The sequence below is a fragment of the Molossus molossus genome, unplaced genomic scaffold, assembly GCF_014108415.1.
Source record: "Molossus molossus isolate mMolMol1 unplaced genomic scaffold, mMolMol1.p scaffold_m16_p_15, whole genome shotgun sequence".
Taxonomy (NCBI): domain Eukaryota; kingdom Metazoa; phylum Chordata; class Mammalia; order Chiroptera; family Molossidae; genus Molossus; species Molossus molossus.
Genome location: NW_023425350.1, coordinates 16,246,869 through 16,270,465, shown reverse-complemented (window position 1 = coordinate 16,270,465; position 23,597 = coordinate 16,246,869). Strand labels below are relative to the sequence as shown.

Below are 23,597 nucleotides of genomic sequence, written 5' to 3'. Positions count from 1 at the left end.
TAGGTGAATGGGTAAACAAAATTGCTAATACAGTACTAATTCCAAATAAATAATGGAATAAAACTCAGTAATAAAAAGCAAATTAGGCCCTGGCCGGTTTGGCTCAGCGGTTAGAGCGTCGGCCTGCGGTCCAGAGAGACCTGGTTCCCGTTGCGGAGACCTGGTTGGTTGTGCAGGTGGCAGCCACTCCCTGTGTCCCTTTCACGTCGATGTTTCTCTCTCTCTCTTTCTCTCTCTTCCTGAACAAAAAATAGAAAAATGTCCTCGGGTGAGGATAAAAAAAAAAGCAAATCAGTCCAGCTGGTGTGGCTCAGCGGTTGAGCCTTGACCCATGCACCAAGAGGTCACCGGTTCGATTCCCAGTCAGGGCACATACCCAGGTTGTGGGCCTTGTCCCCAGTGGGGTGCATGCAGGAGGTGGCCAGTTGATGTTCTCTCTCATCGATGTTTCTGTCTCTCTCTCCCTTTCCCTTCCTCTCTCTCTAAAGTCAATAAACTAAAAATATTTTTTAAAAAACACCGAAAACAAATGACTCCCAGAGAATGTGAAACAATTTTGCAAATCATATGTCTGATAAGAAATTTTGAAAGAACTCCTACAACTCAGTAACAAAAAGACACTACCCAATTTTAAAATGGGCAAAGGATCTGAACATATATTTCTCCAAAGATACGAATGGCCAGCAGCACATGAAAAGATGCTCAACATCATTAGCAATGAGGGCGATGCAAATCAAAACCACAGATACCACCACTTCACATCCACTAGGATGGTTATTATAGAAAAGTCAGATAATAACCAGTGTTGACAAAGATGTGGGGAAAAATTGGAACTCTTATACATTGCTAGTGGAAAAATAAAACGTACAACTCCTTTAGAAAACACTGTGGCCGTTCCTCAAAAATTTATAAAATTACCATATGACCTAGAAATTCCATTCTTAAGTATATACTCAAGAAAAATACAAACAACAGGTGCTGGTGAGGCTGTGGAGAAAAGGGGACTCTAGCACACTGCTGGTGGGAATGCAGACTGGTGCAACCACTGTGGAAAACAATATGGAGTTTCTTCAGAAAATTATAAATTGAACTGCCATTTGATCCAGTGATCCCACGTCTAGGAATATATCCTAAGAAGCCTGAAACACCAATCAGAAATAATATATGCACCCCTGTGTTCATAGCACTATTTACAATAGCTAAGATCTGGAAACAGCCCAAGTGTCCATCACTAGACGAGTGAATAAAAAAGCTGTGGTACATATATACAAAGGCATACTTTGCAGCTTTGAGATGACATGGAGGAACCTGGAGAGTGTTAGGCTAACAGAAATAAGCCAATTACAGAAAAACAAGTATCACATGATCTCACTTATTTGTGGAATATAATAGACAAAATAAGCTGATGAACAAAACAGACCCAGAGACATGGAAGTAGGGATCAGACTGACAAACCTCAGAGGAAGGAGTTGGGGGGGTGGAATAAACCAAAGAACTTACATGAATGTACGCGTAATCAACGGACATAGACAACAATATTGTGAAGGGGAGGTGGAAGGAGCAGGGAGGAGAAACATCTATAACAAAAATAAATTAATTAATTAATAAAAAGAAAAACATATTTCACACGACAACTTACACATTAATGTTGGCAACTGCATTACTTATAATAGCTCAAAAGTCCATCAGCTGGTGAAAGGATAAACAAATGTGGCGTACCCATACAATGGAATATTATTCAGCAGTAAAAAGTACTGATTTATGCTAGAAGCCAGTTACAACAGGCTATATATGGAAAGCATTTGTAGCTTATGGGCTGTACAAAAACAGGCAACAAAGGTTAGATTTGGGTCATTGGCCATCATTCACATGCCCAATCTATAGCTTATAGCAGTTTCTCAGTCTTGGCCTCACTGACATTTTTGGCTTGTTAAATTTTTGTTGTATGGGACTATCCTGTGCAGTTAAGAATGTTTAGCAGTACTCTTGGCCTCAACCGACTAGATGCCACCAGTAGCACCTACCCAGTTGTGACAACCAAAAATGTGACCCTAATAGAGAAATGTTGATCTATAGCGATGGATCACTGATTGGGGTGAGGAGGGCATTGAATAGAAAGAGGCACAGGGAATTTTCTGGGGTAATAGAAATATTCCATATCTTGACTGTGGTGGTGGTTACTCAGGTATATAAATATGTCAAAACTCTGAAATGTACACTGAAAATGGTTGTGTCTATTGCATGTAAATTATACCTCAACAAAGTTGACTTAAAATCAGGAACACACATTAAAGAGAATTGCTAAAGGGAAATCAGAAAAAGAAGAGCTATAACTTAGTAGGAATCACATTTAGAGCTAAGCTTCATGCCAGTCAAGGGGAATGCTTCAGGAAGGAAACACTTCTCCTTGAATAAAAGGGAGGCTCTGATTCACCCGTCGGCAAAACTTTTGAACCCCAAATAATTCATTGCTCTCCTCTATCCAACCGAATATTCAAAGTTTCAATCAATGTTTTAGAGAAAGTAGGTCTGCTCTCTATGTAGATAATTCTAGAAGAAATTTATTGGATTACTTTAGAAGGAAAATAAGAAACATGACAGATATATCTGACTGCAGTTTTGCAGAAGGTACAGAAATATTTTTTCCAATGGTCATTTTTTTTCTTTTTATCCTTACCCGAGGACATTTTTTGTTGAGATAGAGTGGGAGGGAGAAAGAGGAAGAGAGAGAGAGAGAAACATCAACGTGAAAGGGACACATCGAGTGGCTGCCTCCTGCACGACCAACCAGGGCCGGGGACAAACTGCAACCCAAGTACATGCCCTTAGCGGGAACCGAACCCGGGTCTCTCTGGACCGCAGGCCGACGCTCTAACCGCTGAACGAAACCGGCCAGGGCCCAATGGTCATTTTTAATATAGGGTAAACCTCAATAAAAAGCTGAGGAAATACCATTGAATTTTAACTTAGGGGTGACATTTCTGTGGAGTGTTAAAGTGATATAGTCCAAATATAAATTTATATCTGGTGCTCTGGCCTCCACTATAAAGACAATGCAAATATGTCTTGTGCATCCTTTAACTAGTAATGGGAAGAAAGGTGTCTAAATATTACTCTTCTAGTTCAGCCACTTCAACCCCAGACATCACCTAAGCCAAATTCACGCTCCCTGATCGCCTCTCCGCTCAGCTGTTCCAAAATTGAAGAACGTGTGTACAGGTGACTTCAGGAAGTACACGTACTCAGACATAAATGATATTGACTCTTGAGTGAGAAGGTAGTTCTTTTTTCAGCTCACTTCCTATACTTCTGATTACATCAAGGAAAACACCTCAGTTGGCAGGTGTGTGCCTTCTAATACCAGCAGTTGCTCCTTTCCCTTTTGAACAAAGGGAAGAGCAGGGTCTAGTTTGTTGCTGGAATTTAATAACATTGCTAGGCTTTCATTGTATTTATTTTTCTAGTTATTTATTTATGACAAATATTTGCATTTTAGTCTTTGTGGACCACATTTGGGCTCTGTCACATATTCTTTTTTCAGTAATCCCTTAAAATTGTAAAAACCATTCTTAGTGCACCATGGTTTGTGCAGGCCGGACAGAAAGTCCGTTGGCCATGGTTTGCCGACACATACTCTAGGACCTGCGCTGTCTGATGAGGTGGCCACTGGCCACGCGTGGCTATTGCGCACTTGAAACATGGCTAGTATGACTGGGGAACTAAATTTTTAATGGTATTTTTTAAGTGACTAAGGTATTATACAGTGTAGCTCTAGCCAATGATCAAGGAAAGGTATAGCTATTTTATACCAGGGTTAAATGACAACCGTCAGTGGCAAGATAACTGCCTCTCAACCTTCTTTTGACGTCCCTGCCTCTACAGTCAATAAATTACATTTCGATGACAAGTCACAGTCATTATAATCAGGAATGAAGCAAGGATGTCTTCTCCTACCGAAATTATTAAACAATGTTTGCAATTTCCCAAAAAATGCAGTTAGTTGAGGAAATTAAATCCTCAAGATAAATATGGAAAAAAGAGAGAAATGGTGTTATGACTGTATACCTGGAAAACTTAAAGAAATTGGTAAGATAATAGATGATAAGATAAATATAATTAAAATCAGTGTTTTGTTTTTTTTCTATATTAGCAGCCAACCATTTAGAAATAAAAAAAAAAAACAATGTTGTATTCACAACAGTGATAACACTAGAACAAAACATGAAGAATGGTCCAGAGAAGGCAAATCTAAATATAAAGTATTTTCTCTATTTTGTTCAGTGGCTGCCAAGGCTTGGGGGTGGGAATAGGAGTGACTGCAAATGGGCTTGAGTTTTTTGGGGGAGGAGTGATAAAAATTTTATAAAATTCAATTGCATGATGATTATACAACTCTTTATACATACTAATAATCAGTGAATTCTACACTTAAAATGAGAAAATTTTATTGTATGTAAATTATACCTCCATACAGCTTCACACACACACATACACAAACTAAGAAAGGCACAGAATCCTATAGAACTTCTCAAAGGACGTAAAAAAGTATCTAAACAAAATGAAACAAGTATATCTTTAGGTGGAAAAAGCTAACATTAGAAAATGTCAATTCTCCTGAAATAATATATAAATGTAATGGAATTCCTATTAGAATTTCTAATGGATTTATTTTAAAATGGTTAACAATGAAACTGAGAAGAATCAAGAAAATTAAGAAAAGAAATGCTGTGGAGAAGGTAAAGGACATCCTCAGGAATATGGAAAGATGCTACATGAGGTTACTGTAATTAAAACTGTACGGTGTCGCCCGGCCGGTGTGGCTAAGAGGTTGAGCATCCACCCATGCACCAAGAGGTCGCTGGTTCAATTCCCGGTCAGGGCACATGCCCAGGTTGTGAGCCAGATCCCCAGTGGGGGGCATGCAGGAGGCAGCCAGTAGATGTTCTCTCTCATCGATGTTTCTGTCTCTCTCTCCCTTCCTCTCTCTCTAAAACCAATAAAAAAAAAATTTAAAAAAAACAAAAAAACAAACAGAAACCTATATGTTGTTGCCCTGGCCAGTTTGGCTCAGTGATAAGAGTGTTGGCCCAAGGACCAAAGGGTCACAGGTTCAGTTCTCGGTCAAGGGCATGCACCTAGGTTTGCAGATTCGATCCCAGCTGGCCCTGGTCATGCAGGAGGCAACCAATGCATGTCTCTCTCTCACATGGATGTTTCTATCTTCCTCCCTCCCTCCCTTCCCAACTATCTAAAAATCAATGGAGCCCTGCCTGGCCGGTTTGGCTCAGTGGTTAGAGGGTCGGCCTGCGGTCCAGAGAGACCTGGATTCAGTTCCCGCTAAGGGCATGTACCTTGGTTGCAGTTTGTCCCCGGCCCTGGTAGGTCGTGCGGTGGCAGCCACTCGATGTGTCCCTTTCATGTCGATGTTTCTCTCTTTCTCTCTCTCCCTCCCACTCTATCTGAACAAAAAAATGGAAAGATGTCCTCGGGTGAGGATAAAAAAAAAAAAATCCATGAAGCCCTGGCTGGTTTGGCTCAGCGGTTAGAGCGTTGGCCTGTGATCCAGAGAGACCCGGGTTCGGTTTCCGCTGAAAGCATGTACCTTGGTTGCAATTTGTCCCCGGCCCTGGTTGGGTCATGCGGGTGGCAGCCACTCGATGTGTCCCTTTCACATCGATGTTTCTCTCTCTCTCCCTCTCACTCCTTCCCACTCTATCTGAACAAAAAATGAGGGAATGTCCTCGGCTGAGGATTAAAAAAAAATTTTTTTTTAATTAAAATCAATGGAAAAATATCCTCAGGTAAGGATTAACAACAATAACAATAACAAAAACTGTATTGTGTCACCCTGGCCGGTTTTGTTCAGTGGTTAGGGCTTTGGTCTGTGGACCGGAAGTGTTGTGGGTTTGATCCCCGGCCCCAGTCGAGGTGGTGCAAGAGGCAACCAACTAATGTTTTTTTTTCTCTCTGTCTCTCTCCCTCTCCCTCCCTTCCACTCTATCTAAAAAACGAAACAAACAAAAAAATTGTATGGTGTTAGCATATGACTAGACAAATGGAAGAGTGGAACAGAATAAGGTGCTTGTAGATATTAATTAAATCCAACAAAAGTGATATTTCAATTCAGCGGGGGAAAAATGGATGGGGCATGTATCACTGGAAGAAAATTAAGTTGGTACCCTAGCTTATAGCAAATACCAAAATCTGTAATCTATCTGAAATTTACTTCAATCTAAAGCATAAAAAATAAAAATGTTAGAAGAAAGCCCAGGAAACTACATGTACAACCTAGGCATAGGGGAGATCTTTTAATTCAGTCTAGAAACCTAGAAGCCATAATGGAAAAGTCACTCTTCTAACTTTACAAAAAAAATTAAAATTTGGTAAAGTAAGTGATATCATAGAAATAAGTCAATAAACAATAGCCTGAGAAAACACATGCATATGACAACGATAAGCTCTTACAAATTGATAAGAAAAGTATCATCATGAGAAAGATTGGCACAGAATATCAGTAAGTGATACACAGAAGAGCAAACCTAATGACCAACATATGAAAAGATGTTCAACCTCTCCAGCAATCGAGGAGATGCAAGTGATGTCACGAGGAGGTACTACTTCACATCCATCAGAGTCGCAAAAATCCCAGGGCAATACCTGACATTTGCAGGACTTGGGGAGGCGGGGTGCAGGTTGGGAGTGGTTGTGAGGTGATGCTGATGGAAATGATGAATTACATGCTTTTGGAAAACAGTCTGAGAAGACCTCAACTAAAAATTTTAAAAGATCTCTGAGTCAGCAACTCCACTCCTACGACTCCATCCATAGAAATAAAAGCACAAGAATGTAAGAGGACGTGGACAGAGAGGTCCACTGCAGCACTGTTGGTAGGGCAAAACCCCCAGAAAACGGAAAACAAACTGAATACCCATCAAAGGGGAATGGCTGAAAATCCTATGAAAAACTGTTTATCCACTCACAGCACATCTGACACAATCACCTTGAGTTAGTGCAGATCCTCCCAAGGCTAAAAACTCAGTCCCACAAAACTGGTCTCGTTGCAGGTGCCAGTCATACGTCCCAGGTTGTCATCTGTATTCCTACCAACCATCTATAAATCAGAGGCTCCCACAACCCCTTCCTCGAGTTTGATAATTTGCTAGAACAGCTCACAAAGCTCAGAGAAACACTTTACTTGCTATTACGGGATAAAACTCAGGGACAGCCAAATGGAAGAGATGCATGGGCCGAGGTATGGGGAAGGAAAGTGGAGCTATACTTTCTCCAGTACACGACCCTCCCGGCACCTTGATGTGTTCACCAACCTGGAAGCTCTCCAAAGTCCTCAGGGTTTTTATGGAGGTTCCATTACATGGGCATGATTGACTGAATCATTGGCCTTTGGTGATTAATTCAATCTCTAGTGCCTTTCCCCTCCCCAGAGGTGGGGTTGGGGGTGGGGAGTGGAGCTTAAAGTTCCAATCCTCTAACCATCAAGTTGGTTCCCTTGGCAACCAGCTCCCTTCCTTTGAGAGTCACCTTATTAACACAAACTCAGATATGGTTGAAAGGGGCTTATTAGAAATAAGAAAAGACACACCTCTCACCCCAGTTACTCAGGAAATTACAAGACTTTTAGGAGCTCTACACAAGAAACTGGGGATGAAGACCAAATATTTATTTTTTATTACATCAAGATACATTATGCATGCCATAGAATATTATGCAATTTTTAAAAAGTTAGATTTATACCAATGGGCTTAAAGCTTCTTCTAAGATATAAAAACAAAAACAAAAAACAACCCAATTGTAGAGATGATAGATTTTACCAAAATGGAAATTCAATACATATATCCATAATATGTACACATAGACATAAACATAGACATAATAGGATCCCATTCTGGTAAAATGAACAACAACAGAAAGTATCTATGTATGTGTATTTATACACAATAATGCATATGAAATAAAATGTGGGTGAAAACACCCCTGTTTACACTGATTACCTGGGGGTGAGGAGGTGGCATATAGTTGGAGAAGAGGAGTAACAAAAGGAAAATGAGAGAAAGGGGAAAACACACAATTTAAAAAAATAATAATTTTAACCATTTTCCATGGTATTCACTTTTTTTTGAAGTTTTTAAAAAAAATTAATTTCTAGAAAGAGAGGATGGGAGAGGGAGAGAAACACTGATGCAAGAGGGAAACATCAATAGGCTGCCTCTTGCACGCCCCCTACCAGGTTAGAGCCCGAAACCTGGGCCTGTGCCCTGACCGGGAATCACACTGGCAACCTTTTGGTGCATGGGATGATGCCCAACCAAATGAGCAACACGGGCCAAGGCGAAAACGTCCAATTTTTTTTTTAAAGAAAAAAAAAATATCAACAATTAAAACACATAACAAATAATGTATTGTGTGTCTACATAATTAGACGCATCAAAGGTCACCAAAATACAAATGGTGGCTATCTTAGGGTAGTGGGATTTCAGGTGACTTTTACTTTCTTTTCTATTCATTTAACATTGTTATTTTTCACACTGAGTATAAAACCAGGGGTAGGGAAAGCAACAGAATTTTCACCGAGGCAAAAACAACCAATTCACCCAAGGCTAGTCAAATGTACTGAACCCCTGTTATATGCCACACATGTGCCTATTTCTAATCCTTACAGCAACGCTGCAATGAATGAAGACAACGGGGTTCAGAGTGATTTGGTAATTTACTAGGATCACACAGATTATTAGTAAGTGTCAAAAGCAAGATCTGCACCCAGGTTTAGCTCCTCTGCACTGCACTGCCACTTTACGGGCTATTCTGGTCACAGGGCATTTACCTTTTGTCCAGCCAACCCATGTGTCCTTCACCCACCAGGTGCCCCTCACTGTCCTGGATGCTGGGCTTCAAAATGAGTCTTGCAGAATCCCTGCCTTCAAGAATCTCAAGTCTCTACCTCTGCTGGCATTACGGCCCATGACTGCCAGAGCGGGCTGAGGGTGGTTCGTGAATTTGGAGATCTTTGTGTTAACAACTGTGTTCATACTGGGTGGGCACATGGCCCTGTGAATGTTCCACTTGTTGACTACTCCTTAGGAGTTGAAAAACAAAAAGGGAAGCCCTGAGCTATGTTTTCCAAGTCCTTGACTGTCTCTTCACTTACAGGGTCTTTCTCACGGGCCATACTGATTACATTTTTTATACCATAAAAAATGCTCCGATTACTCCAAGCTCACCATAAACTTAAAAACAACACCAAAACCTATCTACACATATTAATTGAGGCCAGTGGATTCTAAATTAGGAGGAAAGGCTGCATTTTCTGTGCTATTTCTTGGTTATTTGGAGCAGAAAGGATGCGAGCAAAGGTTCTCAAAGAAAGGAGGAATGAGAGTCGTTATTTTAATAAAAGCTTAAAAAAAGAAAAAACATTGCATTTATGCATAAGATTTTCCTAAACACATACAAACTAAACTCAATATATTTTGAAACTTACCAATGTATTGTCACTGATTTTTACCAGGAAAGAAAAATTGCTGAGGGTGATCTGGAGGGGAACTAGTGAGTGTGTAAATTGCTACAGATAAAGATGAGGTCTCATTTTCCACCCTCTCAGACTCCATCCTTATTACTCTCCTGAGCATGCAGAACCCCTCCCCTGCCAAAGGGAAGAGCCAGGAAGAGATGGAAGCATAGGGGTGTGCATGTACTCAGTTGCCCCCACCCACCTTCAGTCTGTCCCTCTCCCCCTGCTGCCCAAGCCTTTCTAGTCTGACATCAGTCAAACTCATCCTTGGCCCAATCTGCAGTTTGACACCCATCCCTCTGCCTGAATGCCCTCTTCCCCCAATTCAGCAGAACACCTTGTCAGGAAAGACTTCTGATGTACCTAATGGCCAGGATTATTCTCTCAGCCCCCAGTCCTGCCCTCCCCTTAGTTATACTCTGCCACTTCATTGACAGTTACACAATCTTCGATGCCAGTGCCTCCCTTCACCTTTTTCTTCCCTCAGTACTCAGATTAGCATATTAGCATGGTGCCTGGCTAGTGACAGATGCTCGGAGAATGTAAATCACGTTCCCCTTTAATCATCTACTCAATCCTACTTCTGGACTTTTACCTGCTCTGGATAGACATCTAGAAGCTATCAGAATTATCTAGGCCTGCCCTTTCAGACTGGACCCAGAGAGTGTGGCATAAAGTGAGCCTTGAGACAACCAGAGTGCCTCTTGCTGCAGCACTTTGGTGATGTTAAACATTTTAACTGTATAAAATTTCCAAAATTCTTTATAACTACTATATCAAAACAAAAAAAACATATATTGTGAATTAGAGTGCAGACATTGCATTACTTTTAAGATTAAAAAATGAGGCTTCAACAGTCACAAAAGGCCACATGTGATTCCATTTGTATGAAAAGTCCAAAACAGGCAAATCTACAGAGATGGAAAGTAGATTAGTTGCTGCCAGAAGCTGGGGGTGGGAGAGTGGTGGAGGGGAATGGGGAGTGACTGTTAATGGGTAAGGGTTTCTTTTAAGGGTGATGAAAATGTTCTAAAATTATAGCATAGTGATGGTTGCACAACTGTATGAATACACTAAAAACCATAGAATTATACACTGTACATGGGTGACTTCACGGTATATAAACTGCATCTCAATAAAGCTATTAATTAATAAGCATCAAAGACATTCCAAACTTGCATCAAGGTGTTTCAGGCTCAGACCACAGGGCAGCTTTAAGAAGCAGTGAAGGGAAAGAATAGGAACTTCAGCCTAGTCCACATGTCAAGAAACAGGTTCCCAGGAGGGCACTGGGGTACAGGTATGTGCGGCAGTGTCAAGACTGTCCCTACTGCTCCTGGCCAGCAGCTGAACAGGACCAGTGTAAACGGGGGAAGTGTGCCAAAAGCCTGGAGCCATTTCTGGAAGTGGATCTGCAAAAATTATGTGAGCATATGGACAAGGGTTTGATGGGAAAAGCAAAAATCACATTAGCTGTATTAAAATGGTCTATAGGTGGTTTTATAATGGATTAAAGGCTAGAATATTATATTTATACATTTTTAAGTACAAAAGTAAGTCCTATATTATAAAAGATATAAAATACTTAAGTGCTTAAGGGACTCAGAGTTCAAGCAGTAAATCTAGGTTTTAAGGCAATGATAAATCGGATCGTATTCAGCTGTTCTTTTGAGGACCAATACCAAACATGGCAGGACAGGTGACGGGAAACAAAACTTTCTCAGGAACAACTTGGGCTGTGAATAGGTCTCATAAGGAAAAATCAGCCAAGTTAGGAATTCATGACTGCCTTGTCATAGTCCTTTGGTGGCACAGGATTCATTACCGTCATCCTGTAATTATGCCTAATTCCTGCCCTTGGTCTACACTGGCCATGTTTATCAGTGCCATCTCTCCTGGGCCAACAATGAAGCCCAGCCACAGTGATGAGATGGGTTTGCCTTATGCTCACAGTCTGAAGTAGATTGTGCATATCTTTGTGCTTCATCTGTATTGTTTTTCAGTAGCTGAGAGCTTTTTTCCATTATAATTCCACTGTAAAAAATCACGTCCATTTTGCCCTGGACAGTTTTGCTCAGCGGTTAGAGCATTGGCTTACGGTCCCGAGACCTGGGTTTGGCTCCCACTAAGGGCGCGTACCTCGGTTGCAGTTTGTCCCCGGCCCCGGTTGGTCATGTGGGTGGCAGCCACTCGATGTGTCCCTTTCACGTTGATCTCTCTGTTCCTCTCTCTCCCTCCCACTCTACCTGAACAAAAAATGGAAAAATGTCCTCGGGTGAGGATAAAAAAAAAAAAAAAATCACGTCCATTTTAAGTCTTTTTGGAAAGCCACAAAAAATGAGATCTATGCTGTAATTTGAATTCCCAATTAAGAAATAGGAACCTTGTGATTCCCACCTGGTACTTTTTTTTTTCTTTTTAATCCTCACCCTAGGACATTTTTCCATTTTTTTGTTCAGATAGAGTGGGAGAGAGAGAGAGGAAGAGAAAGAGAGAGAAACATCGATGTGAAAGGGACACATCAAGTGGCTGCCACCCACACGACCAACCAGGGCCGGGGACAAACTGCAACCGAGGTACATGCCCTTAGCGGGAACCGAACCCGGGTCTCTCTGGACTGCAGGCCGACGCTCAAACCGCTGAGCCAAACCGGCCAGGGCCCACCTGATACTTTTGAGGACTTTCTTAGGTCAGAGAAATCATACAATTCAAAATTGCTATTTGATCCAATATAATACAAAATAAGTAACAGAATAAAAATCACTTGTTAATCTTGTTCAAAGCTAACAGAACATGTTGCAATTATAATCTGATTCTCATCTTTTCCTTAAGAAACATAAGGTGATTGCTACTGCAAGACTAAGGCTAAAGCACAACCATTTAAAAAGGTTCATTTCAGCTACTGTGGAGTCAGACACAGCTTCAAGTCCTATTTTACTAAAGAATAAGAGTTTGAAACTAATCTCTGATCAAGCCACACATTTTTACCAGCCTTTAGGGTTTCTAAAAATAGTTTAATTACAGCATTGCATACCTCAGAGTACTTAAAAAAAAATTCACCATTAATCTTATTATTTAGAATGGTCTATTAAAACATAACATGTGCGTACCCTTGACCCAGCCATTACATTTCTAAGTAAATACCCAACAGAAACACACATATGTTCACCAAAGACACATATTATAATGTTCACAATAGCCATAACCCCAAACTAAAAACTACCCAAATACCCATTAGCAATATAATGGATAAGCAGAGCGTGGTACATGAAATGCTACATAGCAATGAAAATGAGCAAATTAAATATAACACATGTAACATTGAGCAAAAAGAGCTACTGAAGAAAGAGTACCCCACTCTATGATTCCATTTGTAAAATGTTCAAAAATAAGCAAAGATGATCTGTGCTGCAAGAAGTCAGGACAGTGGTTAGATAACTCTTGGGGAAGAGTTATGACTGAGAGGGGATTTAAGGGCCTTTGGGTATTGGTGCTCTGTTTCTTGATCTGGTACTGATCACATAGATATGTTTGGTTTTCAAAAATTTATTAAACTATACATTTATGATTTTACATAATTTTCTGTATATGTTATACTTCACTAAAAAGTTTTTTTTTAAACTATTTTTAAAACACACTCTCAGCCCTGGCCGGTTTGGCTCAGTGGTTAGACCGTCGGCCTGAGGTCCAGAGAGACCCGGGTTCGGTTCCGCTATGGGCATGTACTTCGGTTGCAGTTTGTCCCCGGCCCTGGTTGGGTCGTGTGGGTGGCAGCCATTCGATGTGTCCCTTTCACATCGATGTTTCTCTCTCTCTCACTTCCTCTCTCTCCCTCCCGCTCTATCTGAATAAAAAATGGAAAAATGTCCTCGGGTGAGGATTAAAAAAAAACAAAAACATCTTATTCTTTAAAAAAACAAAACAAAAAAAAACACACTCACCAACCCCACCCCATCCCCCAAAAGTCACCATCTTATGTATGTCTATTGCCCAAATATTGGTAATATGGCAAACTTAAAACAATCCAAGTAACTGCATTAAAGTTGAGTTTCCCATGTGTTGGAAACAGGAGCAAAAGGACATTAAATGAAAAAACTGGAGATTATGTTTGAATTTTTATTACAGAATGAACACATTGATTCACAACAACAGAACTGGTTAAAGTGGTAAAAATAAGAAAGGAGGCGACTTCTCCATGAATAGTGGATCATGCTCTGCAGAAGGACAAAGGGCTGGACAGGACCAGACAAAAGCAGGGAGAATAAAGACTCAAGGCCTGAGAAAACAGAGCAAGCCCATGGCGGATTTGGAATCAACAAAGGATTCCAGTGTCTGTAAATGACACCGAAGTGACACAACCATGGTGTGACTGAGTGCTGGGCACTGCTAAAGTGTGGGAGACACATTCACAAGGAGTTGAGGCAGTGACACCCAAAAATCTTTGCTGAGCCAATAAAAATGTACAGATGGCAGGGGGTTGGGTGTGACACAATGCTCAATTCAAAATGCAGATAGTTTCTATTTTTCAAGAAAATCTAGTCATTCATAAAACTTGTACATCACTTGGGCAAAATGATTTTAAATTTAAATAGGGAGCCAGAAGTCTCAATGCCTGGGAAATCTTGTAGGTATCACCTAAATCATTCAGTTTGCTCATTCTTTCAATATTATCTATTGAACAGGTACTTGAAGCAATATTTTGTGCTAGAAAGCTATATGAATGAAAAAAGAGGTTTAAATTCTATGTGAAACTAAATGAGGAGCACCATTTTAAATTGGGCTAGCTCAGTGCTAAATTGTCTTTAGTTTATTGTAAATCTTATACCCAACATGTAAGGTTCTTAGCTTGGGGTAGTGCTTAAAAGTGTGGACTCTGTGATGATTAGTTTTTTATTTTTATTTTTATTTTTTTTTATCCTCACCCGAGGATATTTTTCCATTTTTTGTACAGATAGAATGGGAGGGAGAGAGAGGAAGGGAGAGAGAGTGAGAAACATCGACGTGAAGGGACACATCGAGTGGCTGCCACCCGCACGACCAACCAGGGCCGGGGACAAACTGCAACCGAAGTACGTGCCCTTAGCGGGAACCGAACCCGGGTCTCTCCGGACCGCAGGCCGACGCTCTAACCGCTGAGCCAAACTGGCCAGGGCATGATGATTAGTTTTTTTATGTCAACTTGGCTAGGTTACAGTACCCAGGTATTTAAACACTCATCTATAAGTATTGCTGTGGATGTATTTTGTTGATGTGGTTAACATCTATAATCAGTGGGCTTTTAGTAAAGGATATTTTTCTTGATTATGTGGATAGGCTTCATAAAATCTGTTGAAAGGCCTTAAGAGAAAAACTGAGGTTTCCCTCGGGAAGAAGAAATTCTGTCTTACGACCTCAGCATCACCTCCTGCCTGAGTATTTCCAGCCAGTCTGCCTGCCCTACACACGTTGGACTTGCCTGCCCCTCCAATCACATAAACCAATCCTTATTGGTTCTGTTTCTCTGGAGAACCCCAACTTATACAGACTGTAAGCAGATTCCTGGGCTTGAAGCTTGGCTCCAACACTTCTCTATAGAGCTGGGTGATTTCTATACATCTGTTACTTCATCTACAAAATGGGGATAATACTAGTAATTAATTCATAGGAACTAGAACAACCCCTAGCACTAAGTACTTTGAAAGTATTTGTTAAATAAGTAATTCCATGGTGCCAAGTTTACTCCTCAGCTGGAAAAACTGAGATTTTTTTATTCCCAAACATTTGCCATCAACCAAACATGATTGCTTTTTTCCACACCAAGAACAGAACAGCTTTGAAATAAATAGCAACTCACCAGCCATAGGTGCCTGTTCATTTAGGTGGTTCAGGAGCAGGGAGAGACACCAGGCCAACCCTATACACGGGGGATAATTCAGCAAAGCTGGGATCAGAGCACTCTGGAACATTCTTAACTCTGCAAGTTCTCAGCTGCGTAAACAGCTGTGCTGACAGAGGCTCAGACTCAGCACAGAGCTATTCCTACTATTTGCAAAGGTGGGAGCTTCGGAAAAGGGTCCTCATCATTCTCTGTTCTCACTGTTGATAACCACAGCAGCCTGCCTGGCTCCTTGGGATGAAAGATTAAATGGGAAATCCAAATGCTGTATTTGTGAGCACACTTTCTGGGGGAAGATTATGAAGATGCTGCTGAAGGTGATAACTAACATTCACTGAGCACTTACCAAGTACTAGACACTGCCCTCAGTACTATACGTATATTAAGTCATATAATCCCCTCACATGGACGAAGAAACTGAGTCCCTGAGAGAAAACTAACTCGCCTAAAGACAGACAAACAGAAAGTAACAGAGTTGGGATGTGACCCCAGGCTTTCTGGGTCAGACCCTTTCTCCTTCCTGTACACATGGCTTCTGAGCCTGGATTGAGAGGAGGAGGTCCAGTGTGAGCAGGCACAGGAACAAGCACTAAACTGAGCCGTGATTGATGGGAGGGCATGAGGGGCTCAGGGAATGTTATGGTTAAGTCAACTTATTTTAAATTAATGAGTTTTAAAAATTGAAATAGAACAAATCATAAATAATAGTCCACCATGAGTTTATTTTGTTAAAGCATATGATGTATCTGCTTTTATACATAAATATTAAAGGTCATTAAAAATTCATACCATCATATGTGAACCTTTGATCTTCACATAAAAAATTTAAGGCAAAGCAATCTTGAGATGACTTCTCATTTATTCACTAACAGTGCAATAAAATCAAACATCTTCTTACTTGTTATTCTCATCTGAGTTCATATGACACCAATTTCTTCCTACAGGTTTTCACATTGACAAAGGTGCTCTGTATTATTGTTCTCCTACAGGCTCCTGTGACCTAGCCTTAGAAGACTATTTTGAAATATTTTCTTGAAGTTCAGAAAACAAAAATGTATGTACAGGATCAGATGCTATCAGAATTTGGTTATTTTTTTACACCAAAAAGATAGACTGGGTCTTGGACACTCTTTTCTAATAATACCGACTTATCTGGCTCTCAATATGCATCTAAATCTTAATTTACCCCAGAGATTTGTCCATTGTTATGGCCTTTGGCCTACAGTGCCCTGGAGCTAATGCAGGATCACACTAAAACCTGGGTCCGAGGAGCTATTGAGGGGAACTCGAAGTTCATAGCAGGAGGACAGAGAGAGGTGGAGGTACCACAGAGGAAGCTTACCCCAAGTCCCCTAACCTAATCTGGGCCAGTTGTGTAAACTTGCCTTGCTGTATAACTGTTTCTAGAGGTGAAAACATGCAGTGCACTGAGAATACTGAAACTATCTTGGTTACATCTGCATCCTGGACAGGTTATGCTGAAAACAGCCAGGTCTTCATGTCCCACGAACATCTGTCCCTAGCAGAGGTCTCCAGGCTCTTGCAGATGGGAACTAGGAACGGCACCCCAGAATTCTGAGGACATAAGGATCTTTCTAGGGCCACCTGCCTCTCCCTTCTGGGCCCTGTTGCCCAGGCACTGTCACAGGAGGTGGGCGGGAGATGCTGCTCTCTCTTCATCTTCCCTGTAGAAATGGGTTGGTCCTACTAGCATTCCTCATCTATGAACTCCCCACCATGAGGAAAACGTTGGGTTGGATCTTCACACAGTGCCTTCTTAGAATTACACTTAAACATTTTTCCCTATTTTGTAGAGAGAGAGAGAGAAAAACATCAACTTGTTGTACCACTTATTTATGCATTCTGGTTGATTCTTGCATGTGCCCTGACTGGGGATCAAACCCAAAACCTTGGCATATTGGGACAACGCTCTAACCAACTAGGCTATCCAGCCAGGACAGGATTACACCCTTAAACAAATCCATAAAATTCTTTCAAAAAGAATAAAACAAGAAAACACCCCCTCCTAAAACTTTTCCCTTGGGTAATGACATAAAAACACACTTCCTATTGGTGCTTTTCCACAAGAAAAACCTTCAGTGTCACATTTCCAGTTTTCTAATATTAGGATACCTGCTTTTCACCTACTCTGGAGATCGGTAGACCTATTAATTTAGTTAAAAACATACGATGAGCAACATTCCAGCTAGTCCTTTTGCTAGTTTTATAAATTCTGAGAGCTACCTCCTCAAAGCACTATCATTTACTTTTTTAAAAATATGTTTCTATTCATTTGAAAGAGAGAAATGGACGAGAGAGAGAAACATCCATTGGCTGCCTCCTGCATACCCCTCACTGGGGCAATCCAAGGGAGACTTCTCCTCTCCTTGCATGAACAACACAACCAGCTGAGCCACACCAGCCAGGGCAAAGCATCATCCTTTTAAACCGGCAAGATATAGCCTACTGCTGCTGTCCTGTGGTCACTTGGTACAACCCAAACAAGAGACCTCACATTGCCAACTACCATACATTGTGGGCAAGAGCCAACAGTCGCATCACAGCCCCTCAACTTATGCATCAATCTGATTATGAAAAAAAATCTGGAAGTTTCAAGAAGACTAGGTTAAGAGGCCAAAAGACACATCAGATAATTTAATGGCAAATGCAAATCACATCAATTAGTCCTATGATGCTGTCATTTAGCCAAGTTTCCTCCACTATGGAATATAAATACTTTTGCCTCGCTCTTTTTATTTTAATGAACAACAATTTAAAATTATAAACCTTATGCTAAACAGTCACCTTTAATATCAGCTAAACAATGATCAAAGAAAACCTGTAAAACAGGATTCTGGTTTTGGGTTGTCATTTCACACCTAAGATGCTGCAGCCTGACATGAAAGGTGCTTAGACAGGGAGCAAGACTATGAGTGCATGGAAAGCTCTGTTGAATCCTTGTTTTGTGTTTCCATTTGCTGTTCATCTGCTTTCCCAAGGGCAAGCTGCCACCTCCTATCACAGGGCCGTCCTTGTCTTAGGTCAGTAGACAATACGGGCGAGATCTGCAAAGGATGGATGTACTGTCTTGGGTGTGGTCACTGGCAAAGATAAGCGCTGGTCCCCTGGCTACAGGCTCTAAGACCAGGAGCCGCACCCTTGGCGGGTAATCTCCACGGCCGCTTCTCCCGATTTTACCACAATCCCCACCAGCCCCGACTGTCCCTCTAAGAACACACAGCAGCCCTTCGGTGTGCCTGCCTTTGCAGACAAAGCCAGATCTCAGGGAGTCCGCTCTACACCGAGGCGACCTCCAGGTCGCCGCCGAGCCGCCAGGCTACAGCTCGGCAGCAGTGTGGGGCAGGCGGCGGCGCTGCAACGAGAAGGCACCAGAGCCAGGAGCCGCGGCGCCTGCCCGCCCCCCAGCCTGTGGGGGTGGGGGCAGAACGCTCGACTCCTACCCAGGCACTAACGGCGGGGCTTGGTGCCCCAACACAAACCCCAAGATGAGCACCTGCCCCGAGATTGCTCCGGGAGCACATTCTGCACCAGAAAACTGCACACGAGTTCTGGGGGCCCTAGTTCATCGCCGGGCGGAGATCAGTGCCGGCTATTGTTCTGGTCTCCCGGGCTGGAGACGGCTCCCATTCCGCCTCCCTGGCAGCATCTGCCACTGGACCAAGCCTTTCAGCTCCCGACGAAAAGGGTGTGCCTGCGGCGCTGCGGATTATCACAAAACCATATAGGAGTCCCCACGGGCTTGTGTCATGCTGGGAGACAAAGCTCATTGCGGGGACAGACCAGTCGGGTCCCAGACTCACGTCTGTTGCTAGGTCCAGGAGCCACGCCCAGCCGACCACCTGGAACTCCAGGCCCCGCGTCTAGAGCTGAGGGTCCTCAGGCCCTACACCCGCCTCCCAGCTGCCAGCCCCTCCCTTCCCCGGAGACCTCCCTCCTCCGTACTGCACACGCCTCCTCCTCCCTCGAGTCTACCCTCCTCAAACCCAGACGGTCTCCACCCTCCAGCATCTCCCCTCGCCGCCTTATTCTTCACCAGCCCCAGCCTCGCCTCGCGCCACCTGCATCAAGCTCCCTCCCTCCCTCATCAGACCCGCCCTCCGCCCCCTTCTCTTTCCTCCTCAAACCCTGGTGTCCACCTCTCCCTCCTCCCAGACCCAGGAACAAGTCCCCACCCAGCTTCCCCTTCTCCCCATCTTTGCTCAGACAGTGGCCTCGCCTCCGCCCCTCCCCATCCCAGCTTCTCTCCAGCTCGAACTCCTGCCTCTACCCAGGCTTGGGCGTCGCTGTCTCTCGCCCGCCAAGCTCGATGCTGCGGGCTGGGCTCCCGGGCTGGGCTCAAGCGAAGGGATTCAGCCCAGCGCCCTCTCCGGGCCCGGCAGAGGCAGGCAGGTGCCTCGGAGGCGGCAGGGAGTCTTCCTCCGGCGTCCGCTCCGTTAGCCAGACCCTTGGGACGGGCTGCCGGTCGGGTCCGGCCTCGGCAAACCCCAACTCGAAGGCGAGATGGACTCAGGGTGTGTGTGTACGGGTGGGGGCTGGGGACAGCGCCGAGCTAGGGACTCAGACAGGACGGGCCCGCAGCCAGAGACGCCCCCGCCCAGCCTTCCAGCCTTCCCCTGCACGGGCGAGGTTGGGCGCCTTCAGTGTCCTAGGAGTGAATCCCTTTCAACCACGCCGCCTCCTCACCCAGTTTTTTGCAATCCCACCAGCACACATTAAACGCCCACTGTGAGCAAGGCACCGCACGACGTTCTGTAAGCGTACAAAGAGGACCCGATTCGGGTCCCAGCCTAGCCCACAACCCCAAATCATCCTCTCACTGCGTTCCCTGCAGCGGGGCCCCGAGGCGCACACCAATCCCCGCCCTTTTGTGCGCCTCGCAGAGAAACAGGTCGTGAGATGCACGTCCCAGGCCGGGGAGAATAAGCCCACCGCCCGCCCCGCCGTCACCCACTCTTCCGGGATGCTGCGGCCGCGAGGGTCCGTGGGCTCGTCAGTATCTCCTAGGTCTCGCCGCGGCGCCGGAGCTGCGGGTGCTCGGGGCGGCGGCGGCTGCACGCGCGCTCGCTCGATAGCCGCCTTGGCGCGCCGGGCGCTGGAGTCGCAAGCCTCGAGCGGGGGAGGGGCGTGGGTGGGGGCTAGAGGTGGCCTCGGCCAATCACGGATCCCACGGCTCCGCCCCAGTGTCCCCCACCTCGCTCTAGCAGGTTAGCGGGAGGCGGGGACAGGAGGCGCCCTGCATCTTCAGCTCCGCGCTCGGCCGCCGCCTTGGGACTACAACTCCCGACAGGCCCTGCTTCAGGGCCAGGGTCCGAGAGGGGCAGAGGGCGCAGCCGGGGAATCCAGGGACTCCCCTCGTGACCTGCTCCGCATTCCTTTGAGTTTCCATGGTGACTCCCGAGGGTTCACAAAGCACAAGCGCTCAGACTTGCTGATGCACTGGTCCCCTGGGAGGGCCACGCGGCGGGTCCCGAGAGCAAATCTCCTCCCCTCCCGCTGCAGGACCCCACCCGAGGGACTGAAACAATGCCCAGCCGCCTCTCCCGGGCGGCCGCAGGGCCTGCCCTGAGCTGCAGGCCGGGCTAGAGCCTCCTGGTTCCTGCCAAGACCCAGGCCAGGCCGATGCCTTCGAAGTGGGCGCTCAGCAGGATTCAGGATAGAGAGGGTAGGCGGTCATTATGGGAAAATGTTCTCACCTACGTTCACATCTTCCCTCTGTTGTGGCTCGAACCAAGTTCACTCTCGGTGACGCTGAGCTAGGGTTTCTCCATCCAGAACTTTCAGGTCCAGCTGCCTGTCGTATTTCTGACACCCTACAGGGACGGTGAAGCTTCTGGAAATGTCTTATAACACAATTTACATTTGCTTCAACTTTTCTTCACGCTTTAAATGTACACATAATTTAGCAAACACAACAAATCTAAAAAAAGAGGAGGATCATCAGGCCTGCCCGCCACCTCCCTGATCCCCTCTCAAGCCTTGACCGTATGTTATTTTACCCAGTTGTATTTTTAAAAATATGTTTTCAATTGATTTTTTGAGAGAGAGAGAGAGAAAGGGAGACGGAGAGAGATGGAAACATCGATGAGAGATCGATTGACTGCCTCCTGCGTGCCCCTGACTGGGGATCGAAACCCCGGCATGTGCCTTGACAGACAATTAAACCAGCGACCAGGGTCCAGGCTCAACCACTGAGCCACATCGGCTGGGCACGTAATTGTATTAATAGCTTAGATACGGTTTAATAATTTGCCTCTTTTGACTTAACATCACTCCAAAAGCACTGCTATTGATACGGTGTTAAAATCCATCATTGAGTCCTTACTTCCAACCCCACCCGGGGTTCCCGGGGTAACCCAGTGTGTTGCTGCAGAAACGCCTCTGCTAGCCTGAGAAAGTGTGAAAGTGAGTGACTTTCCCGGCTGCTTCTGCGCAGCCCCGAGAGGTGGCTCCCTCTGTGGAGTATTTTCAAACAAATCGGTGTTTAGCTACTCTGGAGAGTGCCCCCTTCCCACTCAGCAAAATCTACACCGGCGCTGGGCCCCAGAGCCTGCCGAAGTGAGGTGGCCTTGGGCCACTTTCCGTGCTGTCCTTTGCACGGGGCTCAGGACCTGGACCAGACGAGGGGCTGGCATTTGGGGGACGCATTTCAGGATTACCTCCATTAAATTTCCTCATCTCCTGGAAGGAAGATTTACTTTTCTGCCCTCCCCCACCCCTCACGCAATCATGAGTTTATACAGGGGCCCCCAATTGAGTCTAGCGCCCACCCCATAGCACCCCCAACCCAGGGGAGCCTGGGATGTGGCTGTGAAAATTGGAGAGGAGTGGCTCATCCTTTCCCCACTGCTCCAGGTTGGGGCACTTTGCTATGGATTCCTCCAGGAGCTGGCCAAACTCTGCGCTGATCCAGGGATTTAAGCAAAATGGATTAAAGCTCGGGAAGGCGAAGTGGAGCCCAGGTCCGCCTCACCGCCAGCAGCTGCGTCCCTGCCATGCTGCACTTTTTGCCTTAGGGGAAGGAGCCCTCTAGTGGCAATAAACGTGTTCTGCAACATTTAGTGGACCTCATTTGGACTCTTTCTCTTATGCTTTCTTGGGCTGATCTCTGGTCAGAAAAGAACTGCCTTGACTCACCTGTCGACCTAGGACATTGATGAAAGTCGCACCCAAATCTGAGGTTGAAAATGTCCCCAGTAGATAATTTTAGCTATGTATGTATGTATAATCTAGGCTCTCTGTCCTGGAAAATAGAACACAGAGCTTGGTGTCATTCATTCCCTAGATTGGAATTCTTGTGCTACTTTCTGGACACTTGACCTTGGAGAGTTAGTTCATCCATCTGAACTTGAGCTCCTTCACAGGTCGTGGTGATTATAATACATTCTTTTAACCTTGCTATAATAATTACATGAGGAAATGCATATAAAGGGCATAGCATACTACTTGGCATATTAGCATGCACTCAACAAGTGTAGCTATTATTATTCATGTATTCAATAACAAATGGTTATTAAACAGAGTGAGGGATATAAGAATATGACACTCCTGTTATAACAAACACAAAAGACAATATGTTGTGACTTTTATTATAAAGCTCCTATGAACAGTTTACATAAGGTGGAATAGGAATTCAGATGCGAGAGATCAGTTCTGAGCAGATCATCAGGGAGTGGAAGAGCTGAATTTGGATTTCACCTGGATATTGATTTTCTGGTTGGTTCTGAGATTTCAGGATAAAGGAGTAAAAACTTGTGGATGGGTAAGCTGATGAGTGTTTGGAAGACAGCTGAAGAACCACCATGGCTTGAAAGTCAAGTCCATATGGGGGTGTGGGAAGAAAAAGAGGACGGTAAGGTAGGCTGGTGTTGGGACAAGACTTCGTGAAGTTCAGGGCTACTGGCTTTTATGAGTAAATGTGTTTGGGGTTCCACATTGCCATAACAACAAGCTTCTGAATAATGGGCAAGTTCTGAAGGGTTACCATTAAAGGGGGAGGGAGGAAAGACTAGTAGGTATTTTTAGACCATGCCATTTAATCCTTACCACTCCACATAGCAGGTAGCATTACTCATTTTTTGTTTTGTTTTGTTTTGGTTTGGTTTTGGTATGTGACCCTAGCAGGAACTGAACCTGGGACTCTCTAGTCCGCAGGCCAATGTTTTTGTTTTTTGTTGT

General features: G+C 44.3%; 1 protein-coding gene across 1 annotated transcript in view; it reads right to left on the bottom strand.

The window, feature by feature from the left end:
* Positions 1 to 20,421, bottom strand: part of DPYSL5 (dihydropyrimidinase like 5) — an 84,578-nt gene extending 64,157 nt beyond the window's left edge. Inside the window, exon 1 of the mRNA XM_036263509.1 lies at positions 20,374 to 20,421. The gene's annotated coding sequence lies outside the window, so the exon portion shown is untranslated. The remainder of the gene's footprint in view (positions 1 to 20,373) is intronic.
* Between the last annotated feature and the right edge of the window lie 3,176 nt (positions 20,422 to 23,597).